The sequence below is a fragment of the Tetrao urogallus genome (assembly GCF_951394365.1).
Source record: "Tetrao urogallus genome assembly, chromosome: 7".
NCBI classification, from domain to species: domain Eukaryota; kingdom Metazoa; phylum Chordata; class Aves; order Galliformes; family Phasianidae; genus Tetrao; species Tetrao urogallus.
The window spans coordinates 9,752,804-9,772,049 of record NC_136820.1 but is presented as its reverse complement, the minus strand read 5'-3'; the positions used below and the strand labels follow the sequence as shown (position 1 = coordinate 9,772,049).

The 19,246-nt window shown below is 42.7% G+C and overlaps 1 pseudogene across 1 annotated transcript; it reads right to left on the bottom strand.

Moving 5' to 3' along the window:
* Positions 1 to 14,537: 14,537 nt before the first annotated feature.
* On the bottom strand, positions 14,538 to 15,593 carry LOC306948802 (C-C chemokine receptor type 8 pseudogene; annotated as a pseudogene). The gene has a single exon. The product of its transcript is annotated as a C-C chemokine receptor type 8 pseudogene (transcript).
* Between the last annotated feature and the right edge of the window lie 3,653 nt (positions 15,594 to 19,246).

Here is a 19,246-nt window from a genome sequence, read left to right as displayed (position 1 = left end):
CTGGAAAGAAAACAGGCTCAATTCTCTGTGAGTGCTCACAACCATTCTGAGGATGAACTGGAGTATGAAAAAGTAGCCTGGCAAATGACAGTGGAATTCTCCCATAAAAGCAATTGCTGCTATTAGCAACATACTTAATATACCAAAAAGGGAAAAAAAAAAAAAAAAAAAAAAAAAAAAAAGGAATAGATTTGCATTCTTACAGTATGGTAGCTTTTTTTTTTTTTTTTTTTTTTTTTTTTGGACCAAGTCTCATTTATCAAAGCAGAAGCATGAATAGTACAATTCCAGCAAGATGCTGATGAACTTCATTCATGTAAAACCTCATTAAAGGGAAATTGCAAGCTAGATCATGACTGGCCATTAAACTGGCATCTACAGTTGAGACAGGGAGTACAGACTTTCAGAGACCAACCCAAAGAAGAGGTAATCCCAAGGATCTTTTATAACATGATAATAAAAGCACCTTTAGCAAGTTAAATACTTGAATAACACAAAGAAAACAAACCAGACTGTGATGAGATAGTGATGATACATCCATATGTATCTGATAGAATAAGACGTGGCTAAGATTTCAGAAGGCTAGAAAAAATGAAAAGGATTTGATGTCTGATCAGTTTATATCCTTAGAGGAATCTACTTGCAAGCTATGGACCTCCCAGGACAGTTGAAAACCAATTAAGTTTAAATTACAAAAAAATATTATAATTTTCTCTACTATTTGTCCACTTCAATTCTCTGCTCTCACATTAACCTTATCCTGAGCTATAAGCTGGTTACAAGACCTAATTTTTATTAAAGACAATGTGTCTGCTTAAATGGCAGTTCTGCTCCCACTGTCATTAGGTACATCTATTTCCCCACTCAACAAATATTTATCTCTCTATACACACAAATTAAAAAAATGAGCTACTCACAGGTTTATCAAGCTTGTTTTATCAGACTGTGTCGTCGTCTTCTTTGTGAACAAGCATATAGTTAAACCCTATCTCTGAAAATAGGAAATAGAACTTCCTGTGTGATCTATTGCAAAATATTACAAGAATCAAGGGCACAGTTCTTCTTTTCAGAAAATGAACAGTGTTAAGCTGTGTTAGGATGAAGGGGGTGTCTCCTCCTGCACCAGCTGAAATTCAGTATCTGATCTAGTGCATCTCTACCAGGTAAAGACAAGGTGGCTTCATTCAGGAAAACCATGTTCTCAGGATAGTGTCTGTAGGTAAATACACCTCTGCTATGTAATAGAAAGTAGTATGAAATACCTGGCATTTAGCATGTGTAATTTTAAAATTAAACTCAGATCACATAAAGGTCTGTTGAAAAAACCCACCAAGGTATTCTTCATGTATGTTGTCCTTTACTGACTTATATATGATCACTAGGGAAGAAGATCTGGTAGGCAAAATTAAAGACATTTATACCATAAATGTTATGTTAGCATCACACGTGCCTCTCACAAGTCTTGTGAAGAGAGACAAGCTTGGGTCCTGGAAGCAGCATGCCTGTGTTCACACGGAGACCTGCTGGAGCTGCATAGGCCAGTCCGAAGTAGTGATGATGATAGAGCTGCCTTCCTTCCAGCAGGAGACCAGCTCAAGCACTCTGCACCACGCTGTACTGTGGGATACAGACCTCTACCTGAACATCTCTTGTAATTTTCATAAGTCATTTGTAATGATCTTGCAACAACAAGATCAGAAGTGGGCAGAAGCCTGCAGCTCATTCCCTTTTTGATGTGGTGGCATTGCAGGACTGAAAGCAATAGAAAGAAAGAAATGGAACAGAGCATGGTTCAAATATATGTCATGCGTATTTTTTTCGAAACATTTGTACTACCAACATCTTTCCACACCAACTTCAATAACTGTGTAGGTAATCACTAAAAATGAGGACTGATGATTAATATGGCCACTCAATGGCTTCCTGGAGAGTCTGTTTAAGTTTTTAGAGCAAAGTATACATTTTTCCTACAACTTTTAGCAGCAGCTGTTGCCTATTCTCTCTGAGACTGCTGTGTGGCTTCCTGCAGTATTTCTGAAAGACTATAAGACTGGATTTTGCTACAATCTGGATTTTGTGTGGGGCTTTTTTCCTAGAAAATCTATTTTAAGTAGTGATAACCTGGCCACTGATGTTGCAGTGATTACGAAAGAAACTCAGAGAGCTGTGAGCAGTAGCAGAAAGCGTGTCTAAGCAAGACATTAGGAAGGATAATTTCTGTAGTGGCTGAGAGACATAAATGTTTCGTGTTGATCTGGAAAGGGGTGTGTAGATTTTGCTGTAAATACAGAAAAAGTGCAGAAAAGCTTCGACCCTGAGCAGGAAGGGACTTCCCTACAAGGACACAGTGCACAGCAGGGAGGTGCAAGCCACATTTTTTTTTCTATCTCATTTCCCTCTGAGTCACTGCCTGAATTTGAAGTCATGGTTTTTTGTTTTTTTTTTTTTTTCTTTTTTTTTTTTACTATTTCAGACATCTCTTTCTATTCAGTGTAGAGGCTGCTAATGCAGCAAGTTTTTTTTGCCAGTTGAAACATCTGTGGGCTGCTGTCTTTAGTAAAGAACTGCTTAGCTGGCAGAATCAAAAATCCCGCCTAAGGCACTTCTTTTCAGTGGTCTCTAATAGAAGGGGTTCGTCTTGGCTCTTGAGAGTGGGACTTCTTTGAAGCCCATTGTCCAGGGGCTATGGGCGAGTATAATTGTATGGGATACCAGGGGGAATCCTTCACCTTTTCTCTCCTTGTCTTGAGACACTGGCACTTCCTTTTGTGCTTCTCAGAGGCTTTCAGGAGTCTTCTTTTTCCTTGCTCTGTCAGTTTGCCCAAGTAAAAAGCAGATACAACTGAAATGAGCAGAACCAACCCAGAAGCGATGGCAGAAGTTGTGGAAATCTAACAGATGCAGCACGTGGTGATTGAACACCTCCCAAGCAAGAGACAAAAAAGACTTGGTTGTACAAAGAGCCCCCTATGTAGACAGTACTTTCTAAACAGATGTGGGCAAAGGAAATGTGTACAAACTGCAAGCATTCATACATTGACAGAATTGCTAAAAGATGCTGTACCTCAGGATTGGATGAATTCCTGTCTTCATTTTCTCTCTTACACAGATCACTAAGAAAGATTGCAGAAGAAGTGATCATTAGACTTACATGCTAGCTTCATAATCTGTGAGGTTTGCAGGGGTCTTGAGCTTGTTATAATGGGCTTGCTGGATTCTTGCGGATGGCCTGGTTGACTCATGACTTGCTTAGAGAATGAAAGCACAGTTTTTTGGACATGCTGTTCTGAAAGTTGTAATTCTTCATGCTTCCAGTCTGAGTGCAGAGACTGAAAACAAGTAGACGGTGTTTTCAAGCTGCCTGAACTCCCATTGCTCCAACCTTTGAAAAACAGACACAGTTTGTTTCCACAATGGGAGAGATGGAAATAGTTCACAGCTGGCAAAAATATTAGTAAAATTACAAAGCAGACCAAGTAGAAGTTATGGGATCTCAGCTGTTTGCCTCATAAACCGTAGCAAAGATTGAGGGACGGCCTTGCAATTCATCTCATATTTTAGGCAATGTGAAAGGAGATTTGTTGATTTCAGTTCCTGTTTTTAAGAATTTCAGGCAAAGCAGGAAAACATGAGAGGGAAACATGGGTACTGATGGAGTTACTTTCCTATTCCCCTGGTGTGCTTCAGCATGTGTTTTTATGGTGAAGGTGAGTGAAATAGATGTTTATGCTGAAAAAGTAGTTCAGTAAACATATTACTGAGTCCCTGGTGGGTCCCCTTTGGAGCAGCTGGAGCTGGCTGTGATCTGACATGGGGAAACTGCTTGGCTCTGTTCATAGAGATCACTCTTGCAGACTCCCAGCTGCTCAAATCTTGCCAGATTAACCAAATACAGGCCCTTGAGTGTCCTCATCTGCAGCAGCCCTTAGCAGGCGTTCTACTGACTCTCCTCATACTTCCAGGGGTAGGTATTATGGCAGCTTTGGTTGAGCACAGGGAGGAAATTGCAAACAAGAGGAGATTGCAAGGTTTACAGTAAGAAACTGTTTCAGTTTTTCAGTGTAGTATTTGTTAGTGATGTTGATAATGAAAACCCTACGCTGCCCTTGCTGTGCACAGGGCTGTGCTCCAAACTTTTGCTTCATTATTTGCAGATGCACATGTACAAAGTTACCACATAATCTTCTCTTGAGATGCCCAACTTATAAAAACTTTAAAGCAGCCACAGCTCATAACTGTCCTTGGAGAGACCTGATGTTGGTCTTTGTCTTTATCCAAGTGACAAGCTCCCTTTTTTAGGCAATTCTTTCTGCTTTTAGGCAAGTGGCATAAACACTGAGCTACTTCCTGAAAAGGAAAATGGAGATAGCCACCTCCCCTTTGCCTGGTTCTACTTTCCTTAGTTTCATTCCATACTTCTTCAAACTGTAGAGAGCAGGCTCTCCCATCAATAGCTGGTAAAACTGGTTAGACTAAGGGCTCCCTCTATAGTCAGTAGATAGTAGATAATGGTGAGTATTCACAGAGAGCCTGCCTTTGTCTTTAGCTATTCCACCTTAGGCTAAAATGGAGAAGTCTCTCCTTAGTGATAGAAGGAGGCTAGACAGAGTTCAGACAGGTGACTTTTGCATTGATAAAAGTGGGCCAGATAGTCCAATCAAATGTTTCCAATAAATTGAATGAAATCTTAAGGGCTTTTGGTGACAAGAAATCATTTTCTGTTTTGGAAAAGAGATCAAGGGAAATATTTTAGATTTGCAGTTCTTTGGGTTGAAGTTGTTTTTTAGCAGATAAGACCGATAATGCTGTCTATATCCTCTGCTGAAGAGAAAGAGACTTGTGCTGCAGAGATAAGGGCCAATTCTGGTGTTGAACCACAACAGATGAAGAACACATTTACTGAGTCACTATGAAAAGTGCAACCCTACTTGTGGCTATAAAAATTCTAGGTGCTGTATGTATCATGCAACAGAAGTGAGGCTGTGAAGGCCATACTCCTCTTTTTCTATGTCCTCATAGCAATGCAGGTGTTCAAGAGGAACACTGCTTTAGAAGAGCTAAGGAGATGCATAAAAGCAAAACATGGTTGCTGTTGATGGCATATGAAAATTGCATTGTCATCTGCTCAGGAGTCTTTGTACTTCCACAAAGCTTTGGGGCATTTCACAGGGCCCTGGAAAAGTAAGATTAGACAACTGAGATGTAAGTTTACTAGGAGCTGAACATGTTCCTAAGATTCTGAGTTGCAGAGAACACAAAGAATTTTACAAGGAAACACCTATTCTATATGATGTGAACCTCTTGGTTACACAAATCACAGTGGCTTGGTCAGCCTGCAGGAGCCATCAGCCCAGCTGAGGAACTTAGTATCTGAGGTTCTTCTTGTTGTACTCTACTAATGTGCAGGTTTGATTTAATGTATGCTGTCTGGATCCTTCTCAGATTGCAGAATTTTTGTTTTTACTCTCATAACAGTCTCTCTAGTCCTGCTAGAGTAATATCTGATTGATTCACAGATACTATAGTATTTTTCTTCTCACAGCATTTATGAGACGAATCCATACAATTATTTCCATTTTGCAACTAGGTAAATGAAGCGCCAAAATTATGAATAACACTTCAAGCATCCAGCCATTAATTTTTTATGGAAACCTTGTTTTTCTTCCAAAGAGAAGCATTATGCAGGGTATTGGTTACTATATGTTGTAGCTGTACCCCAAAACTTCCAATTCTTGGTCTTCACCATGGGGTCTGAAACATAATGATCAGGATGAGAACATGTGGGTGAAAAAAACCAGACCAAAAAAGAACACCTAGTGATTGCGTTGTACTACCTGCCACCTGATCATGGGGAGCCTGTGAATGAGGCCTCCTTGCTTCAGCTACAAGAGGTATCACACTCACAGGCTCTCATCTAGATGGAAAATGTCAACCGCCCAGATGTCTGCTAGGAAAACAAAATGGTGGGCTGCAAGCACTCCTGGAGTGTGCTGAGGATGGTCCGGATATTAGACAAACAACCAGAGGAGATCATTGCAGAGGTTGAAACTGAAGGCATTCTGGGCTGTAGTGGTCATGCCCTAGTAGAGTCTGTGATTTTGAGGAAGACAAGCCTGACAAAAAGCAAAGTCAGGACCCTGAACTTCAGAAGAGTGAACTTCAGGCTGTTTAAGGAATTACTGGATGAGATCCCCTGGGAAGCTGTCCTTAGAGACAAAGGAGCTGAGCAGAGCTGGCAACTCCCTTCCAACCCAAGCCATTCTATTATTCTGTGAATGTGAGGAATGAAACCTCAGAGGCCACCTGTGAAAAGCTAAGTGGAAAGGGAAGATGGTTAATTTACATGCTAGGAGCAGACATCAAGGGTAGATATGATAAATTCACGTCGCTCTGCCTAAATCCTGTGGTGGATCTTGTGTTTGCCCTGTGACAAGCTTGCAGACTCTGGTGGAATTTCTGACACCAGACCAAGCATCTCTGAAATGTAAGTTATTCATGAGTTTGCTTTGCAGGGCTCTTCGATGAAGCTGAGTCTTACAGACAAATCCAGCCCCAGGAAGTTTTCAGTCTGCTCAGAGACTGGCTTCATACTGCTGTGCATCTGTCTGGTGGAGCCTGCTTTTCTTCTGAGAAAATACCTCACGAGTTCAGCAGCCCAAAGCCAGCCTGATAGCCATGTTACAGTGATTAATAGACATACTGAATCTGATTGTAATCATTTCCCAGCAGATTTTATTTACAGGGTGGAGATCCCATTTTCTTAGCTTTTGTAGATAAAATACAAGAAAACACAACTCAGCAAAACCTCCTTTCTCACAGTCCAAGGCAAACTAACCTCACCACAGAATATACCACACTCTGCTGTTCTTTGTCCTCACAGACTGCGGATCACTGTAGTTAACTTCTGCCCTACATTGTAGTAGATTTTATCGCCTTCCCTCTCTCTCTCTTGAACTAATTACTGTCTGGTAACAGGAGTGGAACAGCTGGCTTACAGCTTTTTGCACAAATGAGACATTTTACACTTACTCTGCTAGCTGAAGAGTTGTGGATAAGTTGTTCGTGCTACAGTTATCACTGTTAGCAAGTATGATATGAAGACCAGTCCATCTGTATTGGTAAAGCTCAGATTATGTTGCAATTGTTCTATGCAGTGCAAGCATATCAGTTTGTAGTTCTTCTTGAAAGAGATTGTGTAAACGTTAAGACAAACACAAGCCACAAATAAATGATAAAAAATTTCAACTGAAAAGCTGTCTGAGCAACAGAATTGAAAGGCGTTGGTTTTTTTTTCTGCCTAATTTGTACTGAAATGTGCCTATCCTAAGTAAAGCTTAAGAGAATCTTAGCAAAAAGTTTGTGTTTCCTGAACTGCTCTTGGATTCACCTGGAATCTCAAAACCAAACCATCCCTGGCATGTTTATTTGGGGAATTAATGTCTTACGTGTTCCATCTTATGAGACTTGAAGTCAAAATCTATTTTCAGTATGACTACCATTTGTCACAGAATGGTTTGTATTGGAAAACACCTTTAAGGTCATCTGGTTCCAGCCCTGTGCTATAGGCAGGGACACTTCCCTCTAAACCAGGTTTCTCAAAGCCCCATCCAGCCTGGCCTTGAATGCTTCCAAGGAGGGGGCATCCACAGCCTCTCTGGGCAACCTGTTCCAGTGTCTCACCACCCTCAAAGTAAAGAATTTCTTCCTAATATCTAGTGTAAATCTACCCTCTTCCAGTTTAAAACCATTTCCCCCTGTCCTGTATCTACGTGCTCTTATAAAAAGTCCCTACCCAGCTTCCCTATAGGCCTCTTTATCCTCAAATAATTTACTGTTTGCTACAGTTTTTCACTGTAGTTTTTCAATGGGGGAACATTTTTTATCCCCCTGTTCATGTGTTAAATGCATCAAACATGCAATACTTATGCAGTGATCACCAACACTTCCTACAACTATGCAGTGCTCTCCTCCCACCCAGTTCATTGAAGAGACTGTCAGATAGGCCCAAACCCCACAGATGTGTTTATTCACTGAAATTGGAAGTTTATCCTGAGTTACCTCCTGTATGGGAACTGCTGAGTCACGGCCTGAACCTCTGATTGATCACCTGAGGCGAGCCATGAGTCAGCCATGGAGCACAGGTGAAGGCAGTTCAGCTGTGGCTGCCAGAAGGGATGGAGCCTGGCTGCACCCCTCCTAGACCTATTTAAGAGCTGGCTACCAGTGGGGAAGGATCTTGTCTGGAGATCCCCTCTTCTGGTGTTTTCTGTAGGTGAGCCTAGCATATGGGTAAGCCTTCCATTTATTCTCCCTTATTATCTTAGTCTACTTTGCCTAACTCTCTTGTTCTTTTTGTGATTATAACATCTTAATATTCATTGATTATACACCTCCGAACGTTTTCTCTGACTTAGAAAAAAGCCTAGAAAACTTAGGGCCAGAAGTTCTGAATTTCAGCTTACAGCTGGGAAAAGCAATTGTCAGAGTGCTGTGACAAGTGAAAACAATTTAGCTGTGAGCTTGAGAATCAGTGTGAGAAGCAAGAGGATGACCTATTAGGATGGGAGATGTACTGACCAGTAATTACTGGAGCATGGTCTGATGGTGAGAGAAAGATGTGTTCCTCCAACTCAAGAGAAGGAAAGGAACTCATGACAGAGAAAGAAGCCAAGAGGTTATCTATGGGTCACCAGATTTTCAGCAGACCTCTGAAATTTTCAGATTCTCAATGAAAGCTGAAGTCAGGCAAGCTTAAAAACTTAGTGGTGTCATGAGGTCATTTCAGCAGAAAATGGTAAACCACTGAAAGTTTTGTATCTTGTCCCTGGGTTAATTTATCTTTTTAACACTGGCATCAAGGGTTGAAATACATTATACAAATGCCAATGAGTATCATCAAGTCCATCGCTGAATTCAGGGATGGATCGCAAACATGACAGAGCCTAGCTTTGAACTGGCCGCCATACACAGACCTGTGAAAACTCAAGCTTCCAAGGTAAGGCACATTCAGCCACTCATGTTCAGTTTGGGTGTCCGCAGGGTGCTTCCATTTCTCTTAAATTTGCAGTGCCATGACCCAGCCTGCCCATCAAGGTGCTGGATGTTGTCTTGTCTGTGGGGCAAGTGCAATGCTCGCTCCTCTGTTAAGGATTTCAGAAAAGGGAACGCCTTAAACATAAATCCAAGAATTTAATGATGTCAGTAATAACAATAATGATACTAGTAGTTGAAATTATACCCATTTCCTAGTTTCTACCCCTCTTCTAAGCGCACTGCTTACTCTTCCATTGCCCTTCTAAACCCTAAGGCTGATGGCCAACTATCTGTAACTACTGTCTATATAAAAGTTGTGGCTGTGTCTCACAACAGTAGGCGGAACTAAAACCGATTAAATATAGCCTTCTGCTCAGAATAACCGCTCTTGCAGCTAAAGTAAGCAACCCAAAGCTTCAGGTAGGTCAAGTTCAGGTGAAGTCAACCTGGTGAGCAAACCCTGAGGCTTTACACAGCCAGCACAAGGGCTGTGGCTGGTAGTGGCAAGAGCAATACCCTATCTCTGGGTGGGCTACAGGACTGCAGAAGACGGTCCAAGAGTGCAATCTCCAATTACAAAAGCTTTTGGAAGTCCCTGAATAGTATTCCTCTATCCTGGGAAGATAGAGGAACTCAATCATGCCTCTGCTTCTCCCCTTTACACTCACCAGTCCCTACTCGCAAGAGCCTGCAGCCTGCAGGAAGATAAGGAGAAATTGAAGGTCGGCTGTGGGGCAGGGCTGGTGAGAAGGGCAACACTAGAGAGTTGTGAAAGGAAGCAGTCCTTAGGAGTGGGAAGGCTGTGCCCTGGAGGAATGAAAAGGGGGTTGGATAAACCCTGACAGGTTGAAGTTTCTGAGTGGAAAGTTGTTGAGCAGCTCCTAGAATTATGTGCCAAGTCAGAATTTCGTGTTTCTACCTTCTGCTCAGAGACGAGTGGGTTGGTCTTTCACCATACAGTGCTATCTTTTATCTCGGAGTTTTGAAATGATAAAGGTACTAACAGAGGATGGGGAACAAGTAGGTGAGATATTGAAACAGGCTGGCATTGCAACGCCTCAGCTTCTAAAGCAGCACATCAAGGGAGGCAGGAGGGAAGTGGAGGCAGCAGCTAGCATGCTGCAAGCCATGGGGAGCCTGAAATAGCGTGGTTCTAGAGGTGCAGCACCAGGTCTAGAAATGTGTGTGCAGCTGTTAGCTTGTCTTTAAGACACCTGGAGCACACCTTACTCAACAGCAAGAAAGGCATGAGATTGAAGATTGCCCTTTGGGCTTGATGCTGTTCCTTCTGTAAGCCTGAGAAAATGGATTTGAAGGGATTTTTTTCCCTTCGAAAAGCGAGTGCTCAGATTGAAATCTTTTTTCCATGTTATTTTTAGAGACCCTGTGCTGGTTTCTACACAGATGATGGCACTATCTAATTTCTCCTGAATACCCATCCCACCCACAGGCTCAGAGGCTTCTGCATGAGTCCTGTGTCACACAGTAGTGATGCTCATGTCCCTTTACTGCTGGAGAACCCGAGTGACTTTCCTAAAGGAACACTTTCATGCACAGATTGTATTACAGAGGGAGGTGTGCTTATGTTGTTTAATTGCAGAAACATCTGTGCTAGGACCAGGACCAGCAGCTGTATGACCATAGCTCTCAGCTGATAAATAGGCTGGGCACAGCAGAACGATCTTTTGACTGCACAGGTTTTCCTTTGCACTGCTTTGTGCAGTTCTCTTATGCTTCTTTTGTTTTTAAAGTGTGATATTTCTGAGCACCTAAAACATTTGGATATGGTGCTGCATGCTGCCAAATGCTCTTGGGCTTGAATAAGATCAGGCTTTCCTGTCCAAGTGTGAAGGGGATCGCACTGTGGCAGAGAATATGAAACAGGAAAGTGGAGGATTGTGAAACCTTACATAAAAATCAAGAGGTAGAAAGTTCAAAGAGGTACTTACACATTTTAGAAACAGCTAGGTAACACTACCAAACATCAAAACTGATACTTGGCACTTCAGCTGGCAATCTGCCGTCACCTGCAGGTGTGACAGCTCCATCCTTGGAAAAATGGTAAGTGCTGTTGTTGTGCAGCATCTGGTTAGGTGAGCTGTTCTAGGGGCAGCAGTAATTACTTTATTCCATCTCTCCAAAATAATGGTTAGCTTTCAATTAATTTAATGGAACAAGATTGGGATATATATTCACACTGCCACACGGCTAGAGGAAATCCAACATCAAATCTGAACATAACCTTGGTGCTTTTGCAGCGGTGTTTGCTGCTGCTGACATCTCAGCGCGTGAAAACTGGTTGATTTCAGCAATTTGGCTCTGTGTAGATGGCAAAATTCTTTTGCCAGTTTTACTTAGTGACATAACCCTTGAAAATGAGGAAATGCTGCACCTACTACCTGCCTTATTCCAAGAGAATATTATGCCTGCAAAAGAGGACAGATTTCTGTTGACAAGTTTCTACCTAAAACAAATGTGTAACAGTGGAAATAGCAGTACCGCCCTTGCATGGTATGTGCTAGTGTAGAACTACACCTTGGTTTTGATCTGACAGTGCTGTTACCCAGAACTGTTTCAGAGGATAGAATGCAGAACTTCTGAACGTTTCTTGGCATCTGCCATATAAGAGTAGCATAAAATCCAGTGGAATTGTGATGTCAAAAATGAATTTTCTTCTTCAGAGAAGAGATACAAAGCATCTTGGTGTAGGTGACGTGATGCTATACATGTCTCTCCATTCTGTTATCCCAAAGTAGCTCCTTGTTTTATTCCTTTTTGCAGCCACATCAGACAGAGAATGAGCCTTCTGAAGGGAAGGGTATCCTAAGGACCTGTGCTTGTGTTCTGTGAGGGATCAACAGTATCGAGCTGCACTTGAGGAGAGGATGGGGCTTTGGATCTCCCCTTTTGGTTTCTTAAATACTTGGCTTCATACACAGCAGAGGAAGAGGAGGAGGTCAAGGACAAGGATGAAGAGAAGGAGAAAACTCTGCAGTAAGTCCAGCAAAACCTATTGTTAGTCGTCTTTGTTTAAGGCTTCACATCTCACTTGGGCTAAATTCTGCTATTACACTTCTGCCCACCTGGAAAGTAGTAACACCAGAGAGTTTGTCCCTTGTCTCGCAGCCTAGAGAGAGCCCTCGCCTACCCCAGAAAGCATTGGTGTATTAGTGATGCAAGTGTCTTTGGCAAATTTTAAGTTCACACTCGCAGAATTTCATGATGGCGATGGAAAGAAGTGTGCAGGTCTGGGGCACAGCTGGTGTGTGCCACTTTGAATGACATAGCAGTTCAAAAGTGGGCATTTGAACAACTACAGTGTTTTTGACTGTCTTGTCTTTACATGATTTGAAATTCAGCAAGGCAGATGAACACTTACGGAAAAACAACAATTTATTAACCTTGCCTGTTAGTGTTTATCAGTTCTTGTGAATAACAAGATTGCAAATAGGATTTAATCCCACAGTATAAAGCCAGAGGGTCTTTGAATACTGTCACTAGCTAAAAGCAGTCTTTGCTTTGTGCTGGCCTCAAACCTGTTATGTATGAAATGATCACTTCCTTGAAGTCTGGAGGCCTTGGAAGTGCAGGACAAAAACCACGGGGACTTTGTATCCATGAAGGCAGCTCCATTGAGCTGTAAGTTGTATGGAGCATGGATGGAACCACACCCCTGATTTGATCAGCACTGTGGGTGTCCTTCCCCGCAGCCAGGAGAGCTGGCTCCAACAGACAGCATTTGTGCCATCTGAGATGCATGAAGCAGCTCATTGGGAAGTGGTCACTGTGTGAGAACTGGCCAGAAACAAATTTCCTTCTTCCCTTTTTCTCAAAATACCAAAGGAATATATTTAAAAAAAAAAAAAAAAAACCACAACCAAAAACCCTATTCTTTCTTCCATTTTTATCTAAACTATCAGTTGGTGAGGTAGTAAATGGCACAGAACACTTCAAACAGAAATAGTGCAAAATTTTGACCACAGGGGAAAGGAATCTGGCCTGATGCTGGCCTAGGTATCTTTTTAAACCTCAAAATGTCTGTGCCGTACAAAAACCACAGCAATATGTAAACAGAGCTTTGTTTACACATACCTAGAAGTTTTCCGGGAAGTAAAAATACGATAATGAAGAGGCAGTGCATTTCTTACCCTTTGAGGAATAAAATAATCAAATGTTAATTGTACTGTCGGTCATAAATGAAAGGAATGTTTTGTACACTAAGTAACTAATGGCAAGAACCCTCTGACACTGAAGTTATAAAGGTTTTTTAAATTCTTAGGGAGTACAAAACAACAACTATGTTTTCAAGAGGAAAGCTTCAACAGAGTATTTTTATTGATCTCGAAAATACAGTCTTTGAAGACATTCAGGGTGTGTTTTTCTCACAGTTTAGAAAACTTGCACTTGTTTAACTTTAACATCTTTGTTCACAGTATTCAATCCAATCACAATTTTCAATCACAATCTTCAATCTAAATGACATTTTTTCCACTGTGGATTTTTACTGGGATTTTGAAAGCAAATTTTGCTCAGCAGGGAACTGGAGATGAGACTGACCTTGCTGAAAACTTCCAGGGCACCTCTGAATTCCATCAGGTGCATTTTGGAGGATACTGTGTCAAAAATCAGTTACAGCATCCTTTCTTGGTCTTCATCTAAACTTATGAGTCATTAGAAAACCTTTCAGTAGCTGAGGCATACAAAGATGCAATTAAAATATTTATTCAAATTAAACACTTATAAAAAGGCAAAAAATAACATACGAGAAAAAGTAATAGAGCCTATCTGCTGCATGCCATTCTGTGGCATTTACACTGAACTGCAAACCCTGGGGGCAAGGGGTTGGAGGCCCCACATCTCCAGAGGTGACACATGGCCAGGCTGCTTTGATGGGGTTGTATTCAAGAGTATAGCTCTGTGCATGGGTGGTATAGGGGCACATGGCAGTGTTGTTTTGCTGACTTCAAAGATGTGGCCTCCAGAAGCTGCTGTGGGCAGCAGCATACCAAAGTAACGTGGCAGAGTCCCAAGCAGAAGGCCTCTTTGTCTGAGAGATGAGGCAGAGGAAGGACCACCGCTGGTCCCTCTTTGCAGCATGAAGCCATTCTGTACTTGTTGCCCACCTCTCAGGGGAGTGTACCACCCCTGTCCCAGGTAAGCATGAACATGCAGGAAACAGCTTCCACAAGGCAGAGTATAGTTGGGGCGAGGCAGAAGCAATGGTTGCACTGGGGGAGAAAACAAGCTGGAGAAGAAGCAATATGTTTGCTGAAATATACTGCAAGAACTCTAAAGCCTAATTAAAAATTACCCCGTTGGCTAATGTGTGGGGTTGCTTTTTTACACCAGTGTTCTTTGAAAACTCATGCTGCTGGTCACCATGTAGCATTTCACAGCACATCCTGAAAGGACATACAGGGTCATCCCATGAGGACACTGAGCACACAAGGCAGCCTGCGGGGCTCAGGGCAGCCACTTGCTCTAAGGACTGCAACCGGGTGGGCTCAGAGCACCCCAGCACTGTCAGAGCAGCCAGAGATCTGGCTGGGCACCAAAGATGACTGAGTGACCCCAGAGCTTCTGGTGGGGCTCCAGAGGACACGGGCACAGGGTTGAAGTAGCCCTTTCAGGTGGGCCTTGAACGTCACCCCAGCAAAGGCATAGATCACAGGGTTGAGGCAGCAGTGGATGAAGGAAATGGTTTCCGTGAGCTGCAGCGCCAAGGCGATCTGGCTGCTGGCCTGGCAGTTGTCAATGATGAGCAGGCTCTGCAGGGAGTCCAAGAAGAGCACAATGTTGAAGGGGGTCCAGAAGAGGAAGAAAACAATGACAATGATGAAAATCATCTTGATTGCCTTGATTTTGTTCTGATTTTTGCATTTTTGCAGGTTTCTTAGGATCTGGGCATAGCAGTGGATGAGGATGCTAAGGGGAATCAAGAGACCCAAGATATTGGCAGAAAACTGAATTGTAACCTTCCAGATATTGTTGCCAGGGGGATACACGGGGACACACTGCACAGACTGCTCAATTTCCAGCTGCTGGTTGAACACAATGTTGGGTACGGAAGCCAAGCCAGCCACTGACCACAGGACTAAGCTGATCATTGTGCCACAAGAGGCCGTCCGTATCTTCATGGCATAGACAGCATGGACAATTGCTATGTACCTGTCAATGCTCATCAGAGTTATAAAGAAAATACTGCTGTAAAAACCCGTGTAATAAATGCCAGCCATTATCTTGCACATTGCATTGCCAAAAACCCACTGATCTGAAGCGTAGTATGCTTGGAAAGGGAGAGGCACAATGAAGAGGAGATCGGAGGCTGCGAGGTTCAGCAGGCAGATATCAGTCATTGTCATCAGCCTCTTTCTAGTCAGCAGGATCCAGAGGACCAATGAGTTTCCCAGAAGGCAGAAGACAAACACAAGGCAGTAAAGGATTGGGAGGAGGAGAGATTTAAACCTGGGAAAGCCATTTCCTTCATTGCAAGGAGCAGTGTTTTCATCATATCCATAGTCATACTCTGTCGTGCTTAGGAAGTGATCTGTGGGATTCATCTTGGACTTCTGTGAAGGAAAGAACAAGAGGTAAAGGGTCTGGGTATGGGTCTCCCTGTTGGTTCTTCCTCTGTGCCATATTGAGTCTGTGAGTCAGCCTCTGGGCAGAGAGGGACTGCAAAATGTGCTCCTAATCTAAAGGTTTGGATTTCCTTGTACCCCCTTGGGTGAGGAAACATTTTGCCCGTAGCATGAAGAGCCTTATAAAAATCAACCAACAGAAGGAGACATCACCCAGCAGCATGTCCATGTTCCTAACTGAGCAGCTCCGGGCCAAGTAACAGCACGTAGGCTGGTTTGCTGTGGATAGGTTCAGGATCACCTGTAAGAAACAGGCAACAATGTGCAGTGTTGAGCCCAGGGTTGCTGCAGCCAGGTGCCGTCAGGGAGGGCTGGCTGTGCCTGCTGGTAGAGTACAGAGGTTTGTTGCTCCATCTTTTTTTGCCAAGACTCTGTTTTCAAGTTTAAAGAACACCAGCAGAATTTGAGGGGGTTGGAGGGAGCTTCCTCACTTTGTCATTTCTGAAGAATTGCAGTGAATACCGCTTTTAAGTAGTTTGAGGTTCTTTCCAAAAGTGAGTCAGCACTTTAAGCAACTCTTCTTTGCTTTTTTTTTTTCAGATGCCACTTCATGACCACCATAAAAAGGGATATGGTTGGCAGAGTGAAGTGTTCACATTTTAAGAAGTAAGGTTCTTTCGGAAGACAATTTTTTGGATGAGTTTGGCTTGTCCCTGCTAGGATATGTACATGTTTGTTGTGCCCTTCACCTATGTTGTGCTGTCATGCCGGTTGATCCTACCTCTAAAGAGCTTGAAACAATCTGATGGAAAGAAGCATCACGTGTAATAATAATTATCATAATGCAGCAGTAATAATGCAAACGACAGCAATTAATTCATTAAATGCAGAGCAGGTGCAGGGAAGTGGGCGCACCCACACATGTGGCACAGTGGGGCCGCAATCGGAACTCCCCCTGTACTCCAGACCTGTCCCAGCTGCTTTGGGGTTCCAGGCCTCCATCAGCCAAAGTCAATCAGTACATGCAGCATGGAGAAACTTCTTACAAATACCTCAACCCTGCGCAGCTCGTTGCTCAGGAATCACCAAGCAGTGAGAGAAAGCAGGGCTGCAATCTGCCTTGGCAGTATAATTCTTTCCCGTATTCAGCTTTCAGGTAGGGAACCTGTATTATTAATTTCAGGTTGGTTTTCACACGTATATTTTGTGAAATTGAGTCATTAGATAATGGCTGCTTATGGCATTTTGGAAAAATATTTACTGCTAATGTTATTTATCTCATGTGCAACCCTGACATGCTGTGTCTGTGAACAGTCCGGCAGTGGTTCATGCTTCTTAGCTCCCTGTCAGGGACACATTGAGAGCAGACCATAGGTTCAGCAACTCAAACTCAGAAATTATCAAAACGTAATGAAATACTGAGTTAAGGGTCTATATGTATGCAGTCATATAGAGATATGTAGATAAGATACTTCTGATGTGCAGACAGATAGATAAATAGATAAGACACACCTGACTTAGGCAACATCCACAAGTGATTCTACTGGGCTGAACAGAGCCTGGAGGTGCTCTATTTCAGACTTAACACTGCCTTCCCATGGCCAATACCTTTGTATGTTCCCAATCAAGGAACAATACTTCCCCTTTCTCCCCTCTCCCTATTAGTTGGCCAAAGAAATCAAGCGCCGAAAGCAGCTTTACGGAGGGCATCAAGAGAGGCACAACCAATGCAGGTCCCTTCCCCTGGTTATCAAAGCTCACCCATTACTTTCAAGAGCAGCAGGTTAAAAGAGGATGGGCTCTACCTTGGGCAGCAAGAAGCCTTCAGGATCTCAGGCGGCGCTGCTCCTTTCTTCTGTCCTCGTCCTCTCTCAGACTCACAAGTTCTCACAAGGTTTATTCTGGTGGGGAGATTTGGTGATAGTGGGTGCTGGATGGGCAGCTGCCAGTTACAGAGAAGGTTTTGAGACAAAGTGAAGGGCTTGAAGCTGCAGTAAACAGGAAAAGGTGAGAGGGCTCAAAAAGATATGCTGCAAAACAAAAATCAAATACGACTCTTTGTGAAGGCAGTAAAGGTGTCACAGTAAGAGGTGCTCCCTTCAGCAGAACTTTTCCGATCTCACCTTCCTTGCAGCCACCCCTAATTTAAACAAAAAATTGCCAAGTGGAGATGTCTGCACACGATCACGTCTGCGTTACGTGATCGCTGCATGCACCGAGTGCTGGACGCTCACAAATTTGCATAAATCCATTAAACTCGATAATTGTGCAGCTTCTTACAGAAACAGACGTTATTTCCAAGAAGCATATTTTAGTTTTTCTTTTCCTTCTGCTAATACCAACCTGCATATTGCAGACTGATTAAGTCCCTTCCTATCAGTAGTGTACAACCTCTGAGCAAAATGAGAACTGACAGTTACCTCTGCATCTTTGCAATCGTCTTAAGCATCCTGTGTTCAACTGGGGACATTGTAGAGTTTCTTTGCTCCCCTGGAATTTCTTAAAGTGTATTTTGGTTCATTTGGGACACATGGTCAGAGATAAAATGGTGGAACAAGGGCAGGCTTGACAATTTTTATTTTATACAATCACTTGAAATAATTTTATGCTTTATGAAAAACTGTAAATTATGGTAGTGCTCTGTAACGCAGCTGGATGATACTCTTTTCATCCATTAATCTCAGCAATTTTCCTCACTTACAGAGAACTCAAAAGATTTGCCTGGAGTCCCAGAGAAGTACGTGGCAGATCCAGAACATGACTGTCATTAATGCTATAACCCATTCTTCAGCAGTGGCCAGCAGCTTCAGCCCCACATAGCCTTCCAGTGTGTAGACTGTTGTATGAACATGCAATGAAAGGCAGTCACAAAGAGTAGAACTAAATTCTATTGACAGATGAAGTAAAAGTGAGAAAATGGGCTGGGAGGTAAAAGAAGCAGCCTAACAGAGGACCTGGTGGAGTCAAGAGCATGGTCACAAGGACTAGAGTTGCCCCATGAGGTGTTCACAGTGCTGCCGACTACGCAACATCACCCATTTGCCAGGTACTATCACCTAGGAGTCACAGCTCCTATTCTTTATTTTATCCAATTATATTATTTTTTTATTTGTTTATTTCGTAGAATATTTTCTGGAATGTTGTTGGAGTAGAACTTGATTTTACCTTCTTCTCTCTCTTACTTACATTTTAATTTAGTGATTAATAATGTTGATAGTATGTCCCACTGTTACAGACACACTGTACAACGTAATGTAGTTCTGTTGTATGTGCTCAGAAAAAAATGTGTCATGATGTGGGACAGCAGAGAAATGTCAGAAGAGATGCTGCTTGTACAGTATAGAGGGGAAAGAGGTCCAGGACCTTGAAGGTAAGGGAAAGAGCTTCATTGAACATGAAAAAAGAGAAACTGCAAGTGAAGGAGCCTGGCAACTGCAGTGGCAGAGGGACAGCTTTGGGCATATCAGAAAGGACTGCACTGGCAAGGGTAGTGATGATCTGGTAATGGGGAGAGGGTATGTGGGGGCTTTTTTGAGAGCCACTGGAAAGCTTGGAAGAGGGTATCTGGAAGGAGATGGGAAAGATGTGTTTCCGATACAACCCATATCTTCCCAGATACTTTTTTAGCTTTT